Here is a 16172-nt window from a genome sequence, read left to right as displayed (position 1 = left end):
CATTCTCTCCTAGCCTATAGGATTCTGATGAGAAGTAGCTGTGAGTCTAATTGGAGATCCTCTGAAAGTAATCTGCTGTTTCTCTTGTGCATATTTTAGAATCTTTTTTTATGTTTTTCTGTGGGGAGTTTGATTACAATGTGTCATTGTGAGGATCTTTTCTGGTCATGTCTATTAGGAGTTCTACATGCTTCCTGTACTTCATATCCTTTCTTTCTCCACATTAGGGAAGTTTTCTGTTATTATTTCACTTAAAAGGCCCTCTAATCCTTTCTCTCTTTCCATGCCTTCAGGAGCTCCTAGAACCCATATGTTGGGTCATTTGATAGTATCCTATAGATTACCAACAGTGCTTTTTAGTTTTCTAATTTCTTGTTGTTTTTGGCCTGACTGTATAATTTCCTGCACTTTGTCTTCTAAGTCAGATATTCTTTCTTCTGCTTCACTGACTCTGTTATGAAACTTTCCACTGCATTTTTATTTGCTCTATTCAATCTTCATTTCCAAGACTTCATTTTTATTTCTCTTTAAGATGTCAATTCCATGGGAGAAATTTTCTCTCATGTCATGTATGGATTTCATTAATTTATGCATTTGCTTCTGATTACTTCTTAATTATCCTATGATTAATTTTTTGAATTGCATTTCTGTCATTTTTACAGTCTCTTCATCTTCACATTCTAGTATTGAAATGTTGTGCTATTTGGTGTGTGTCATGTTGTCTTCTTTATTATTGTTTGTTAAATTGGTACATTTATTATTTGGTATTTGTAGAGATACTCCTTGGTTTCATCTTTGTTTTAGCCCTGTGGTGCCTTTTATCTTTGGATTGTGCCTCGATGCATTAGTGGAGTGTCTACTTTTTCAGTGACTATCTAGAGGCGTGTAGTGGGTGAGGGCAGGGAGCTCTGCTCAGTGCTCCAGGATGAAGGGAATGTCAGTAAGTCATTTTTGGTTTTTTTACAATCGAGTGGAGGTTTGTTCTGCTCTGTTGGCAGTCTCAGCTCACCTCCTGTCCTCAGAGAAGACCAGTTCCTGGGTGCTAGCCCCAGTGGGTATAATATTCCTACACACTTTCACAAAGACAACACAAAGTTTCTGAGCAGTCCTTGGTGTAAGCACAGATTCTGCAGCAATGACCCTCACCAGTGAATCGGGGAGGCCTAAGTGTGTGGAGCCTCCCACAATTGTTGCCCAATGTCCCAGCTACACCCTGAGCCCTTCCAAACAGCCTCAGTGTTTTCACAGTTCTGGCATACAAGCCTCCCACAGTCACAAGCACCCAGTCTCCTGTCAGTTCTCCCTGCCAGAATCAGGAGTCTCCACTCAGCTGGTGGCTGAGTTTGTGGACACAAGATGGTGCACTGTTATATATGTCCAAACTGGTGCCTGCCATGTATGGGCTTGTTAGAGAACACTGTTGCTGGGTTATCAGGGAGAGAGAAACATGCCCCCACTTTGTTTTTTCTCCTGTAGTTTGGCACGTACACTATCTCCCATAGGGCTCCAAGCTAGATTCCCTCCAGACTTCCCACAGCTTTATCACCAGTGTATTCAGGAAAAAACTTAAGCACTCAAGTTCTCTGTGGGGATGGAAAGAGAAGACTAGAGCATTTTCCATGTACTGACTTGCTGCAGAGCATCCCAAGGGACTGGACTGGGTTATGGCTTGTCTAAATTTAAATGCTGACAGGAATGGGGTGTCAAATTGGTAGCCTTAGAGAATAAAGATGATAAAAGGTGCCATGGTTTAATTCCAGATAATGCAGTACCACACATAAACATTACTAGGAGCACTAGTACATCAGCTTGTTACAACCTCAACAGTACAGTACCAACAAAAGGCACCAGATAGAGTTTCTGGGTAAAAAGCAGCACACCTCTTCCATCATATTAAGAGCACAAGTCCAGAAAGGATGTAGCCCTCCCCCCCCGCAAAAAAATTGACAGGTTTATAAGATCTCTGGTCGTTATATTGCTGAAAGTCCTTCCTGCATAAAATCAGATGTTAAAAACTGGGAGAGGTGACTAACTTTTTAAATGTGAAAGTCCCACAGAAAATAATAAGGCATACAAAGAAACAGTGAAACATGTTTCAATCCAAGAACCAAACTGAATCCCCAAAATGTGATCCTAAAAAAAAGGAGAGGAAGGACGAATGACAAAGAATTCAAAATAACCATCTCAAAGATGAAACATTATATACAAAGTGCAAAGAGGATAGCAAACAAATTGGGAAAATGAGGCATGAACAAAATGTGAATATTAGAAAAGAAAGTAAGAATAAGAAAGCCTAGAAGTGAAAAATACAATAACTGAATTGCAAAACTCACTTCAGGGATGGGGAGCAACAGCAGACTTGACAAAGCACAAGAAACCATTAAGGCCGGCACCAAGGCTCACTAGGCTAATCCTCCGCCTGCGGCGCCGGCACACCGGGTTCTAGTCCTGGTTGGGGCGCCAGATTCTGTCCTGGTTGCTCCTCCTCCAGTCCAGCTCTCTGTTGTGGAGGGAAGGCAGTGGAGGATGGCCCAAGTGCTTGGGCCCTGTACTCCATGGGAGACCAGGGGGAAACATCTGGCTCTGGATTGGCGTATCGCACCAGCCGTAGCGGCCATTGGAGGGTGAACCAATGGAAAAGGAAGACCTTTCTCTCTGTCTCTATCTCTAACTCTGCCTATCCAAAAAAAAAAAAAAAAAAAAAAGAAAGAAAGAAAGAAACCATTAACAGATTCAAAGATAGTATACCTGAAATTATTGAGACAGAAAATAAGACAAAAATGAAGAAAAATGAAGAGACCTTAAAAGACTTAAGGTACATAATAAAACATATGCATTATAGCAATTACAGAAGGAAAAGAGAGAAGGGAAAAATAATCTACTTGAAAAAGTAATAGCTGAAAACTTCCCAAATCTGAGGACAGAGATGGGCATGCAAAATCAAGAAGGTAAGAGAACTGCAAGTGAGATACATCTAAAGAGACCTACTCAGAGACCCATCACAGTCAGCCAAAAATGACAGACAGAATTCAAAGTCATAAAGAGAATCCTGAAAACAGAAAAATGCAACTCAACATATGAAAGGTAGTATTTATTATATTATCAGATTTGTCAGTAGAAGTTCTGCATGCTAGAAGTGAGTTGACTGAAATATTCAGAGTTCTGAAAGAAAAAAGAAAAAGTCAATCAAAAGAACAAAAACCAACTTTAAACTTCCCTTTAAAATTAGGGAGAAAGGAAGATATTTCCAGGTCAACCAAAGCAGAGGTGTCTCATCACAACTACACGTGCCTTACAGAGTATGCTGAAGGGAGGCCTTCAAGCCCAGAGGAAAGAATAATGAGCAGCAGTATGAAACAGGGAACTCTTCAAAACTCATTCAAGAGGACAGCATTGCTGTGATACCAAATGCAGACAAACACACTACAAGAAAACTGCAAATATCTGTGGCCAATTTGATGAAAAATCCTCAAAAAATGCCATAAAACAGAATTAGAATGCATGTTAATATTATACACCGTGGACAACTGGAAATTATTCTTGGCATACAAAGATGGTCCAACCTACTACAATCAAATAATATAATATAATATATCAACAGAAACAATGAAAAAATGATATCCCAATTCAGAAAAATAATTTGAAAGATTCGATCTCCTTTCATGACACAAATATTCTATAAATAGTAATACAGGAAAATTAGAACAAGAAGGCCATACATAGAAATCTCACAGCTAACTTCATACTCAATGGCTGAAAGTTTTGGGTTTTTTTCCTAAGGAACAAGACAAGGCTATCTGCTTTCACTGCTTCTACTCAACATAGCAACTAGCAAGAGCAATTCTACAAGAAAACAAAATAAAAGGCATCAAAATTGAAAAGAAAAAATTAAGATTATCTTGATCATAGACATGATCTTAAATGCAGAAAACTCTAAATATCACACACATACACATACACATGCACACACAATGGCTTGAATCAATCAAATTCAGTGAAGTTTCATGTACCTAAAATCAACACTCAGAAATTAATTGTGGGGCCAGCACTATGGCACAGTGGGTTAAACCACTGCCTACAGTACCAGCATCCCCTGTAGGTGCTGGTTCATGCCGGCTGCTCCACTTCCAATCCAGCTCCTTGCTAATGTACCTAGAAAAGCTGTGGGCAGTGGCCCAAGTACTTAGGCACTGGAATCCATGCGGAAGACCTGGATGAAACTCTTAGCTCCTACATTTGGCCTGGCCCACCCCGGCCATTGTGGCCATCTGGGGAGGGAACCAGTGGATGGATAATCTCTCTTTCTCTCTCTCTCTCTCTCTGCCTCTCCCCATCTCTAACTCTGCCTTTCAGATAAACAAATCTTAAAAAAAATAAGTTGCATCACTATACATCAACAATAATCAAATAAAAATTTTAAGAAAAAATTTAATTTATATACAATAGCAATACAAAGAATACTGGGGAACAAACTCAAGTCAATGAGGCAAAGGATGTGTACATTGAAAACTACAAAATCTTGTCAACAAAAATAAAGAATACATCAATAAATGAGAAGAAAAATCTACTTTCATGAATTGAAAGACTTAAAATCATTTTTTAATTAATTTATTTTTAAGGAATACAAACTTTAAGAATATAGTTATTCTTCCAACCATATCCGCCCTCCCACTCACACTCCCACTCCTCCTCTTCCTCCTCCCTTTCCCCTTCCCAGTACCATTCTCCATTAAGATACATTTTCAATTAAGTTTTTACACAGAAGACCAACTCCATACTAAGAAAAGATTTTAACAATTTACACACACACACACACACACACAAACTGTTTGAGAACTAGTATCACAGTAACCCTCATAATACAACTCACAAGAGGTCCTACATGGGAAGTTAGTGCACAGTGACTCCCGTTAATTTAACAATTAACACTCATAAGTATGATATCAGTAACCACCCAAGGCTCTTGACATGAGCTGCCTAGACTATGGAAGCCTTTGAATCCACAAACTCCATCAGTTTTAGACAAGGCCATAAGCAAAGTGGGAGTTCTCTCCTCCTTTTAGAGAAAAGTACACCCTTCTTTTGGCCCCTTCTTTCCACTGGGGTCTCACTCACACTGCATCTTGGCTTTCCATGCTTCAGATGCTCTCAGGGGCTTTTCAGCCAGACCAGGAAGCCTTCAGGGCTGATTCTGAGGTCAGAGTGTTACTTAAAGCAATTGTCATCCTATGAGTCTGCTGTGTGGACTGCTTCCATGTTGGAACATTCTCTCCTTTTTTATCCATCTATTACAATTACCTGACACTTGATCCTATTTATATGGTCACATTAGCACTTAATCTTATCTATATGTTCACTTTAACACTTATTATGATCACTTTAACACATAAGATGTCATTTTTATCACCCAGCTTAATGGGATTCAGGGTCTCATGGCAAGTTTTTAAACAATACCCTTAGAAGTTAGTCCTTAGGAAGGTATGCAGAACTATACAGCTTTACAGTTACAAGCTTCCTCCTCTCTCTCTTATTCTCACTCTTACTTCTCACTGAACTCCATCCTCAATTCACTTTATACACATATGATTAACTCTATGTTAAAACTGTTACGATAATAATACAACACCAGTCAATCTACAGACTCAATGAAATCCAAATCAAAATACCAATAACATTTTCGAAGAAGTAAAAAAACCCATCCTAAAATTCACATAGCATTTTAAGGGGCTTTGAATAGACAAAACAGTCTTGAAAAAGAAGTGCAAAGCTGGAGGTCTCACATTTCCTGATTTCAAAACTTATATTGTGATAATGATATTAAATATACATATATGTGTGTGTGTGTGTATGTGTTGTGTGTGTTATATTTTATGTTAAGAAGAGAGGTGCAGATTGGTGCCTCCTCACACAGGGCACCAAAAATGTTAGGGAAAGAAGCACAGAATAGAGAGGAGGCATATACGAATTTACAGCCAGACCGAATTTATTCAGAGAAATTAAATTCATAGAGATGGGTGACTAACTGCTGGTGTACATTGATGGAACTTGTGGCAGCAGGCACTGACCCCAGGGGCTGGGCCGTCTCATATTTTAGGAGGCCGAGAGATGGGGTATGGGAAGAGGGCAGCAGGCAAACATGAATTCCTGGAACTGGTCTTTCAGGTGGCTGTGTGGGGCCTTGGGTACCTGGAAAGAATGTGGGGGTGGGATGTGAAGGCAATAAGGTGTGAGACCCAATTGAGATTCAAGGGCAAGGAATAAATTCTAATGTTTATCTATCTTTTGGGCAATGAGCAAGAATGGCTAAGGCTTATGTCTTTGTTCCATCATTTTATATATGTAACAGATACATATATTTAGCATATATATACACATATATAGACAGGTCAAATTATAATAAATTATAGCATTTGGAAGCCTACACCTTAAAAAAGGAATGAAGAGCACAAGATAAAATAAGCTATGAATCTATCAACCACTATTTAATTTACTTTAATCATAATGTATTTATAGTCCCACCATGACAAAAAATTAAATTAGGAATAAAGATAAATTAGATGTGCTACCTGTAAGACTCTTACAATGAAATAAATAAAATAAAATATACCTGTTTGAGAACCAAGTCAAAATTAATGTGTTCTATTAAAATCACATATATATTGCAAAATTTAATGTAGTTTGCAGAGAAAGATCAATGGAAAAAGCCATCTTTTTAAAATAAAGCCATAAAAATAGGTAGAAGCAGGAAATCCAGCGAGTCAGATAATTGGAACAAGTGCATGTGAAATGGAAATCACTAAATATGTGTCAGGATCATCAAGTACATCTCTTGTATTTAATTTTACTGGTATTTATCACATATGAGAGAGAGAGAGAAGAGAACAAGAGAAGAGAGGGAAGGAGAAGAGTAGAAGGAAGGACAGGGAAGGGAAAGGAAGGAAGGGGGTTAGAAGAATAATTTCACTGTTATCAAATTATAAATTTATTGCCGAAATAGGAAGTTTGAATTTTATGTTAAAGAATTTTAGCAAGGAAGGCTCATTCCACAAGTGAGTTTTTTCCAGAATATTCTGACAATAATGGAAAGCTGTAAGAATGAGATAGGTAATCACAAGTTCAGTTTGGAACCTATTTTAAAAATTTCTGTATATCTGAAATTCAAGAATCAGACAAAATTGCAATACACCTCAAATTTCCAGAATTAAATTATAAAGTTAAATCTATATAGTAGTTTAGGACAAAGCAATAGATTTGAAAAAATATATTAAAAAGGGATATGGTGGCTGAAGCCATACATCTTGATTTTACTATTAAATGAAAGATTATGTAAAATAAAAGCCATTAAGAGATAAATTATTGAAGGTCCAGCAATCTGGGTGATGGCAGGAGGAACAGAAGTCAGGAAGAGGATAGCAAGAGAAGATACCGGGGCCAGCACTGTGGCTCATTTGGTTAATCCTCACTGCGGCGCCAGCATCCCACATGGGCGCCAGGTTCTAGTCCCAGATGCTCCTCTTCCAGTGCAGCTCTCTGCTGTGGCCCAGGAGGGCAGTGGAGGATGGCCCAAGTGCTTGGGCCCCTGTACCCACCCGTATGAGAGACCCAGAAGAAGCACCTGGCTCCTGGTTTTGGATTGGCATAGTGCCAGCCGTAGTGGCCATTTGGGGAATGAACCAACGGAGGGAAGACCTTTCTCTCTGTCTCTCTCTCTCACTGTCTATAACTCTACCTGTCAAATAAATAAATAAAAGAGAAGATACTTAACTGAAACAAAGGGAGAATTGTTTTTATAAACAAAGTGTTAAGGTACTAGAGAATGCAGTGAACAAAATGAATATTTTTGAAAGAGCTAAGAGATTCAGAGAATTGCAAAAGTAAATGCTGTTATCAGAATTTAAAATAAGAGTAAAAATCTCAGTGTTAAAGGAGCTATGTCAAGAATCCACTATGGGGATAGTAGAATGAGAAACAGGAGATTAAGCACTTTAAAACTGAGGAAGTTCCATATTCATGGCAAGGAATGTGGCACATAGTTGTACTGTTAAATAGAGAGGAACTGAGAGGAGCAAAAGAATGAAAATAAATAAGTGAAAGTAAATCCCAAGGGAGGATAAATGATTGACAGAAAGCAAAAAAGTCATGTAGAACTATTCAAGATTATGGGGCTTGCCAACCTCAATTTAATCTAAATCTACTATTGCCTGACATCTGAACTAATGTTATCTGGATCTTGACTTGAATTTAGGAATATTTGGGGATATTCTTTTGATCATAATGAAGCTACTTCAATTTTTCTAGGAAAATGAAATCAGCATAGTTAACATCTTTCTAGAATATTTAGAGTCAAGGCATTTATAGAGAGAAGACCATGTTCCTGGGTAAGTGTGTATGTGGGAGCAGGGTATGGTTCTAGGTATCCAACATACCATCATAGATATCCAACATAGCAGGCTCGGTAGGTTCCCAACATACCAACCTAGCTATCCAAGTTAGCCCACATATGAACATATCAGTTAATATATGCAATATAACAGCTTAGATAAGAAACACAGCAAACACTGTTAGCCCCTCAGGATTAGAAGCTGCTTAACAATCTTGGAAAATGGACAGTTCTGCAATGGACCATGCATGTACTCACTGCAGCAACCCTTCCTGCCTGCCATTTCTAATCTGACTCCAACTCTGAACTGAAGATACTGTGTTTTAAACACTAGGTCTCTTTGTTTTGAGGATGAGGGCTATGTTCACTGTAAGACCAATACCTGTTAGCATTACTGAGAGTGTATAACATGCTCGTCTTAGTGTGGACTCACTAAGCAAAGTCCTAGGCAACCGAACACATATTGAAGTTGAAAAATATTAGAAACTTTCCTTTGCCTTCCCAAAGGTTTTATGTTAGTGCTATTTATTACACTCATTTTATCTCCTTTTCTTTACTTCCAACTTAAGAACTTATGTGTTCCTCTTTGCAAGGAATTCATGAGGGAAGAATGTTAGCAGAGCTGCTGCCAAGATCCAATGTTTAGGCAAACACTGTGATAATTTAACAAAATAGCCAGATTAATTAGTCTAATTTAAAGAAGCCATAAAGGCCTGCCAACTTTCAGCACCACAGAATCCAGATCACTATACTCCAGATTCCACTCTTAACTGAATCTGAGTGACTGTCACTCAGAAGATTATGTCATCTATATTTTAAACTGTCCATACTTTTGGAATGAAAATTAAGGGTACGTGCCCATTCTTCAATTTATAAGAAATACCTGAATGTACAATCCTAATATTCAGCCTACGAGATTTATTAAGAGTTAGTCCCTACATTTAGCCATTTGTGCCATTTGAACCTTCTAGAATAGCAGTATACACTGATCTGTTGTTGGAAGAAGGTTGAGATTACCGGTGAAAATATTTTAAAAACTGAAACTTTTTCCTTGTATTAGTTGACATAGGTAAAAATGGTTTCCAGTGTAATCACCTTAAAACTTATATACACAATAGTTATCATATAACATAACATCTAAAACCTACTACATAGTCTACTTTGCCCTGACCAGATGCCAAAAGGCTAAGTATGGGCATTTCTGTTCAAGAGAATTCCCATTCTGTCATCTCTTTATAAAGAAGTCAGTATTCAGTGAGGCAAAAACGGGTTAAGCCACTGCTTGCAATGCCAGCATCCCATATAGGCACTGATTCTAGTCAGCTCCCTGCTGACGGCCAGGGAAAGCAATAGAAAATGGTCCAAGTGATTGGGCCCTGCACCTACATGGAAGACCCAGATTAAGTTCCTAGCTGCTGGTGTCAGTCTGGCCTAGCCCTGGCTGTTGTGCCCATTTGGGAAGTGAACCAGCAAATAGACAATCTCTCTCTCTTTCTCTCTCTCTCTCTCTAACTTTGCCTTTCAAATAAATAAAATCTTTTTTTTTTAATAAAAAGAAATCAGTGGTGAATTAATTAAGCCAGATTAAAAGACTGTCTTGGAGAAAACAAAAGACTGCAGAAGGGTCACATTTCCTAAATTCCTCCATTCTTTCTAGCATCTACTAGGTGCTAGTCTGGAAATATAGGGTGGTGAATATGAAGCTAATATGAGTGTAACTACACACCTAACAGCTGCACATTCCTACCATAAAGAGTATGAGAAGGAACATCTGAGTAAAAGAGTGCCTAAAAGGAAACATATAAATCTTCTGGCTATTCTCAATGTAAACAGGAGGTCCTCAAACCAAATGGCTAGGAGAAACTCAAGATTCAAGAATATTTGCCTGCAGAGAATAAAAAGGCTTGTAACATCAAACTCAGCCAGGTAGATGAATACTTATTCTCCAACCCAAGATGAAATAACAGGAACTGGATTTATTTTCTCACTTGAAAAATTAAAAACCAGGCAAAATCTAATGAAACGACGATTGTCACGACACTATCTATCAGATAATGATGAATAATGTCCACAGAGGTGAAAACAAGTAAAGTTGGCTCTGTAACTGATTACTAGTCTACTTCACTGAAAAGAAACTCATCCAGGCAGAGCTGGGTTGATTCTCTGAGCTAAAGGAATGAAGTCAAGAGCCTAAGCAGACCAAGGCAATTCACAGAGGATAATTTGGAAGAAGGAAGAGCTATACAGAGAGAACCACGGAATTTTGAAAAAGTCTCTTCAGGTAATCAGTGCATGTATGCAAAGAAATTATCTGAGACCAATGAAAGAAGAACCATCTATAAGGATTACAAAATGGCTTCCAGTGATCCCAACAGAGTAGAAACAGTCAAAATTCACAAAGCTTTTGGTGGAGTAGAAAGGAAAGTCAACTCAAAAATGAGAAGTAGTTATAATTAAGTCTAGAGGCTGTCTGAGCACTTCTCCAGATCCACTTACCAAATCTAAAAGACAAGATTTAAGGGATGACATTGTGTCCAAGTAACTGTAACCTGGAATGGCAATCAAAATTTTTACAGAAACATAAAATATCAAGCTGGCAATAATGTAAAATTCGTAATATCTGAAATGCCAACAAAGCTTAATAAGTATGCAAAGAAGCTGAAAAAAAAAAACAGAATCCATGATAGACAGAATAATCAATGAGTCAAAGTTGATGCTAATGCAAGAATTAGAAAACCAATATAGGCTTGCTACAAGAATTAAAAATTAGAAGCAAGGATATTAAGACAGTTATTCATCATATTCTATGTCAAGCCCACCAGGGATGCTCAAAAGTTAAGTAGAGGCATGGAAGATATAAACAAGACCTAAATCAAACTCCTAGAGATGAAGACTAAAATTTCTAAGGTGAAAAATTCCCTGAAGAAGATTAATGGCAGATTATAACATAGCAGTAGAAAAGAAGAGTAGAATTGAAGATGCAGCAATAGAAACTATCTAAAAATGAAACTTACAGAAATGAAAAATTTTAATCAGGAGAGCATCAGTGAGATGTAGAACAGCTTCAAGCATGCTAAATGATGTGTAATTGGAGTTCCTGAAAAGCAGAGAGATGGAGGAACCAGAAAAATACAGTTTTGAACAAATAATTGCCCGAACTTTCACAATTAAAAACAAACAAGTCACAAATCTGAGAAGATCAAAGAGAACTAACCATGAGGAACACCAAGAAAACTACTCCAAGGCATACCACGATCAAATTGCTTAAACCTAGTAATAAAGCAAAAAGTCTTTAAAGATTTTACTGGGAAAAAAAAGCATGAAATAAAATGGGAAGCAGGTAAGTACGACAGTGGATTCCTCATTTGAAACAATGCAAACAAAAACTCAGTTATGTCTAAAATATTGAAAGAAAGAAAAAGGCCGTTAACCCAGAATCTTCTATCAAAAATGAACAGCATTCAGAAAGGCAGGATGGAGAATTCAGAAGACTTTTTCTTAAATAACACAGTTGCTTAACTAGAAAAAAAGAATACTTTAAAAACAAAAAGCATCTAGAGTCCCTGGAAATTGTTCTGAGGGCACAGAGCAAATGAAGAAACATTCATTCAAGAAAGTGTACTAAATAATTGTGAAAACACTGACAGTCTGTATATTTGAAACACAAAATTTTTGTTTCTCACTCCCAGGCCCTCCTACAGAAACTGTGACACTCAACACTGGGTGAAATTGGTCAAAAGAGTAGAGGCTCCTATCCTCCAGGTGGTGCATCTGTGGTAACAGGCTACTTTGGGATGAATAGGTGACCATTGTTTCTCACTCTTCCCATTTTTAAGAAGGTTCATTTCAGTGAAGCACTGACTAATGGACTAATGTTGTCTTTCTCCACCAAAAGCTTTTTCATAGGAGGAGTTTATTCTAGGTGTTCCCACATTGCTCCTTTGTAGCATAGAGTTTCATGCTAAAAGGCATAAGTCAAGAAGATTGAAGGCTACCACTTCCACATCAATACCCACTTGTACAGCAGAGATGTCACTCTGAGAGTAGTGAGCTGCTGTCTCAGACCCTAGCACTATATATTGGCATGGAGATTCAGCACAGGTTAAGAATAAGACCATAAGGTTAATTACTCTACAGCTAGCACAGTGTAAGATTTATGGTCTTATTTATTGCAAAGTTTGGTGAATTCCATACCTGAAAAAGTTGCTGGAAGCAACAGAGCTTTACATGGAGAACAATTAAAAGGTCATGCTTAGCTTTATGATACTAGTAACAAAAACCAAAACAGCAGAGAAACCAGAAATTTAGCAGAGAGAAACATAGAAAGAAACACAAAGAGCCCTCTTGTAATCACAGTCAATCCAGACATCAGAAATGCTGTGCACATGCACTAAGCTACACCAATCCAGGAGCAGAGAAAAACTTGAGATAAACCTAAAATATCCCCAAGCTGTAGAAACATCAACAAAGACACTTGCATAAGGAATTAAGCACAACCACTACTGAATACTATCTAAGCAATAAATTACTCTGACTCAGCATCAATTCCTTAAAAAAATGAGGCTTTAAATAAAATTACCTGCATCTCTTTGGTTGTCTAGAAGACTCAGCATCAATTCCTTAAAAAAAATGAGGCTTTAAATAAAATTACCTGCATCTCTTTGGTTGTCTAGAAGATTGTATATGATCAAGGCTGTATCACCTACAATATCACATAAAGTACCAAGTTTAAAAAAAAAAACATAAGAAATCTAATAAATTGGAAAGTATGACCCCTACATAGTGGGAACAAAGTAGAAAACAGAAACTAATCTTAATGGGTCCCAGATGTTGGGTTTAACAAAGACTTCAAAAGAGCTATTATAGAATAAAAAGATTCAAAGAATTTAAAGAAGCTATAAATATTAAAGCAATATATGATAAATAAAACTTATGAAATAAAAATATCACTAAAAAGATAGAGATGATAACAAATAATCAAATGAAAATTTTGGAATGGAATAATCAATAACTAAAATGAAAAATTCACAGGCAAGGTGGTTCCAAGCTAGTAGAAGAATCACCAACCTTGAGGAAAGATCAATAGAGAGAATAACATCTGAGAGATAGAAAATAAAAAGAATAAAGAAAAATTAACAGAGTCAAAGATACATGGGGCACCTTTAAAATACTAGTACAAGTGTAATGAGAATATCATAAACAAGAGTGTCAATTTGTTAAGTCAACAACAGGAGTCACTGTGCACTTACTCCTCATGTAGGATCTTTGTCCTTAGTGTGCTGTACATTGAGATTTAATGCTGTAACTAGTACTCAAACAGTATTTTTCACTTTATGTTTCTGTGTGGGAGCAAACTGTTGAAATCTTTACTTAATGTATGCTAAACTGATCTTCTGTATATAAAGAAAATCGAAAATGAATCATGATGTGAATGGAAGGGGAGAGGGAGTGGGAAAGGGGAGGGATGCGGGTGGGAGGGACGTTATGGGGGGGAAGCCATTGTAATCCATAAGCTGTACTTTGGAAATTTATATTCATTAAATAAAAGTTAAAAAAAATTTGAGAGGGGGGAGAAAAATATATTTGAAGAGAAGATTTAAAATCTTTCTGAATTTATAAAAATATTAGAAGTATATACACAAAAAAGTTTATAAACTCCAAGTAAACACAATGAAATTCACATCCAAAATGTTAAAACTTGGGATCAGCATTGTCATGCAGTGGGTTAAGCCACTGCCTATGATGCCCGCATCTCATATTGGAGAGCCAGTTGGAGTCCTGGCTCCTCTGCTTCGGATCCAGCATTCCTGCTAAAGTGCCTGGAAGGCAGAAGAAAATGGTCCAAGTGCTTGGGCCCCTGCCACAAAAGGAGGAGACCAGAAGGGAGTTGTGGCCATTTGGAGAGTGAATCAGTGAATGAAGATATCTCTATCTCTCTCCATCTCTCTCACTGTCCTTTAGATGCTCTGTCTTTCAAACATACAAATAAATCTATTAAAAATGGAGAAACTCGAGGCCAGCACTGTGGTATAGCGGGTAATACCACCACCTGCAGTGCTGGCATCCCATATGGGTGTCACTTCAATTCCCAGCTGCTTCACTTCCGATGCAGCTCTCCGGTATGACCTGGGAAAGCAGTAGAAGATGGGCTAAGTCCTTGGGCCCCTGCACCCATGGGGGAGACCCAGAAGCAGCTTCAGGCCCCTGGCTTTGGATAGGCACAGCTCTGGCCATTATGGCCATCTGTGGAATGACCCAGTAGATGGAAGACTCACTCTCTCTCTCTCCTCCCTCTCTCTCTCTCTCTCTCTCCCTCAGCCTCTCTGTAACTCTGCCTTTCAAATAAATAAATAAATCTAAAAAATGGAGAAACTCAAAGACAAAAATCTTGAAAGAACTAAGGGAAAAATATTGATAACATACAAGAGAGCCTCAATCATATTAATAATTTACATCATCAGAAACAATGGAGTCCAAAAGACAGAGAGATTACATACTCAAAATGCTGATAATAAAAATTATTCCTAAAAAAATGAAGCTTCCCATATGAACAGAAACAGAAAGCAGTGTTGCTAACAGATCTGTCTTACAAGAAACACTAAGAAAACTCTTCAGGTCGAAAGCAACTGATTATAGATAGTAATTCAAACCTAAACTAAACAAAGCAAGCAACAACAAAACAAAATGGAAGAGCCCAATAGATAATTGTGTGAGTAAAAATGAAAGAATGTAATTGCAAATGTGTGTTCTTCCTTTCTTCTTAACTAGTTTAAAAGCAGTAAAATAAAAAATATTAATATAATTATATTTGGGGGCCTATAACCAGTAATAAATTAAGTAGTAAAAAGATAAGTAGTCTATTTTACAGTAAGGGTACAAAGAAGCTGGTGGGGAAAGAGCTGTAGATAATGATCCCCAGATTACAACTCCAATGCATAAAAAGAAACAATAAGAATCAGAACTGATAAACAAATATGATACTTAAATAGGAACTGGAATTATCAAAAACATAAGATTAAATGAAGTAATAATTATAACAATAAATGTTTGGCTTTATAGCATATGTCTATGTAATATAAAGAATGCAACCAAAAAAGGACGAATGAACAGAACTGTGTAGAATAAATGCTGTCCCCAGGGTGGTGCTTATTGGCAGAGTTTGTTAATTCTGAACACCACAGCAGCTTCAGAATTGGGTCAGGCCTGGGATGGGTTGCCCTCTGGCACTGAAATAGCAATGACACATAGAAGAATAGCAGCGGACCACCACTTAGGAGACCATCTAGTGCTAAGACAGCAAAAGGGACCACAGACATAGAGAAAATAAGCAGATTGCTTAGCAATTCTGGAAAGCAGTTACAAACAAAGTCAAATTATATACTCATATATATATATATATATATGATATCATATGCCAATGAGCATCAGAAACTTTCAGGAAACCATGACCTCATTTAATAAACAAAATATGGTATCAGAATTCAAACAAGTATCAACTGATTTCATGCAAATTTTCAGATGTAGAATTTAAAATAGCTATTTTAAGTAGACTCAGGGTCTAGAAAAGCAGAGAGAAATTGCTCATTACTCTAAGGGAGAGATTTAATACAGAGATGGAAGTAATTTTTAAAAAGCAAACAGAAATCCTTAAGTTGAAAAACACATGATGTAAAATTTAAAATGTGATAGAAGGTATCTATAGCGGAACCAGTTGAACATAAGAAAAAATTCAGTGAGCTAATGAGAAGCTATTTAAAAATACATGATCATAAGTAGAAAAATAAAAAAGAAT

At 37.3% G+C, this 16172-nt stretch overlaps 1 protein-coding gene across 1 annotated transcript in view; it reads right to left on the bottom strand.

The window, feature by feature from the left end:
- The window catches only part of GABRG3 (gamma-aminobutyric acid type A receptor subunit gamma3), a 666707-nt gene that overhangs the window by 632316 nt on the left and 18219 nt on the right, over positions 1 to 16172 (bottom strand). The window lies entirely within an intron of this gene.

The sequence above is a fragment of the Oryctolagus cuniculus genome, chromosome 12 (assembly GCF_964237555.1).
Source record: "Oryctolagus cuniculus chromosome 12, mOryCun1.1, whole genome shotgun sequence".
Taxonomy (NCBI): Eukaryota; Metazoa; Chordata; class Mammalia; order Lagomorpha; family Leporidae; genus Oryctolagus; species Oryctolagus cuniculus.
This window is presented reverse-complemented; position numbering and strand designations above follow the sequence as displayed.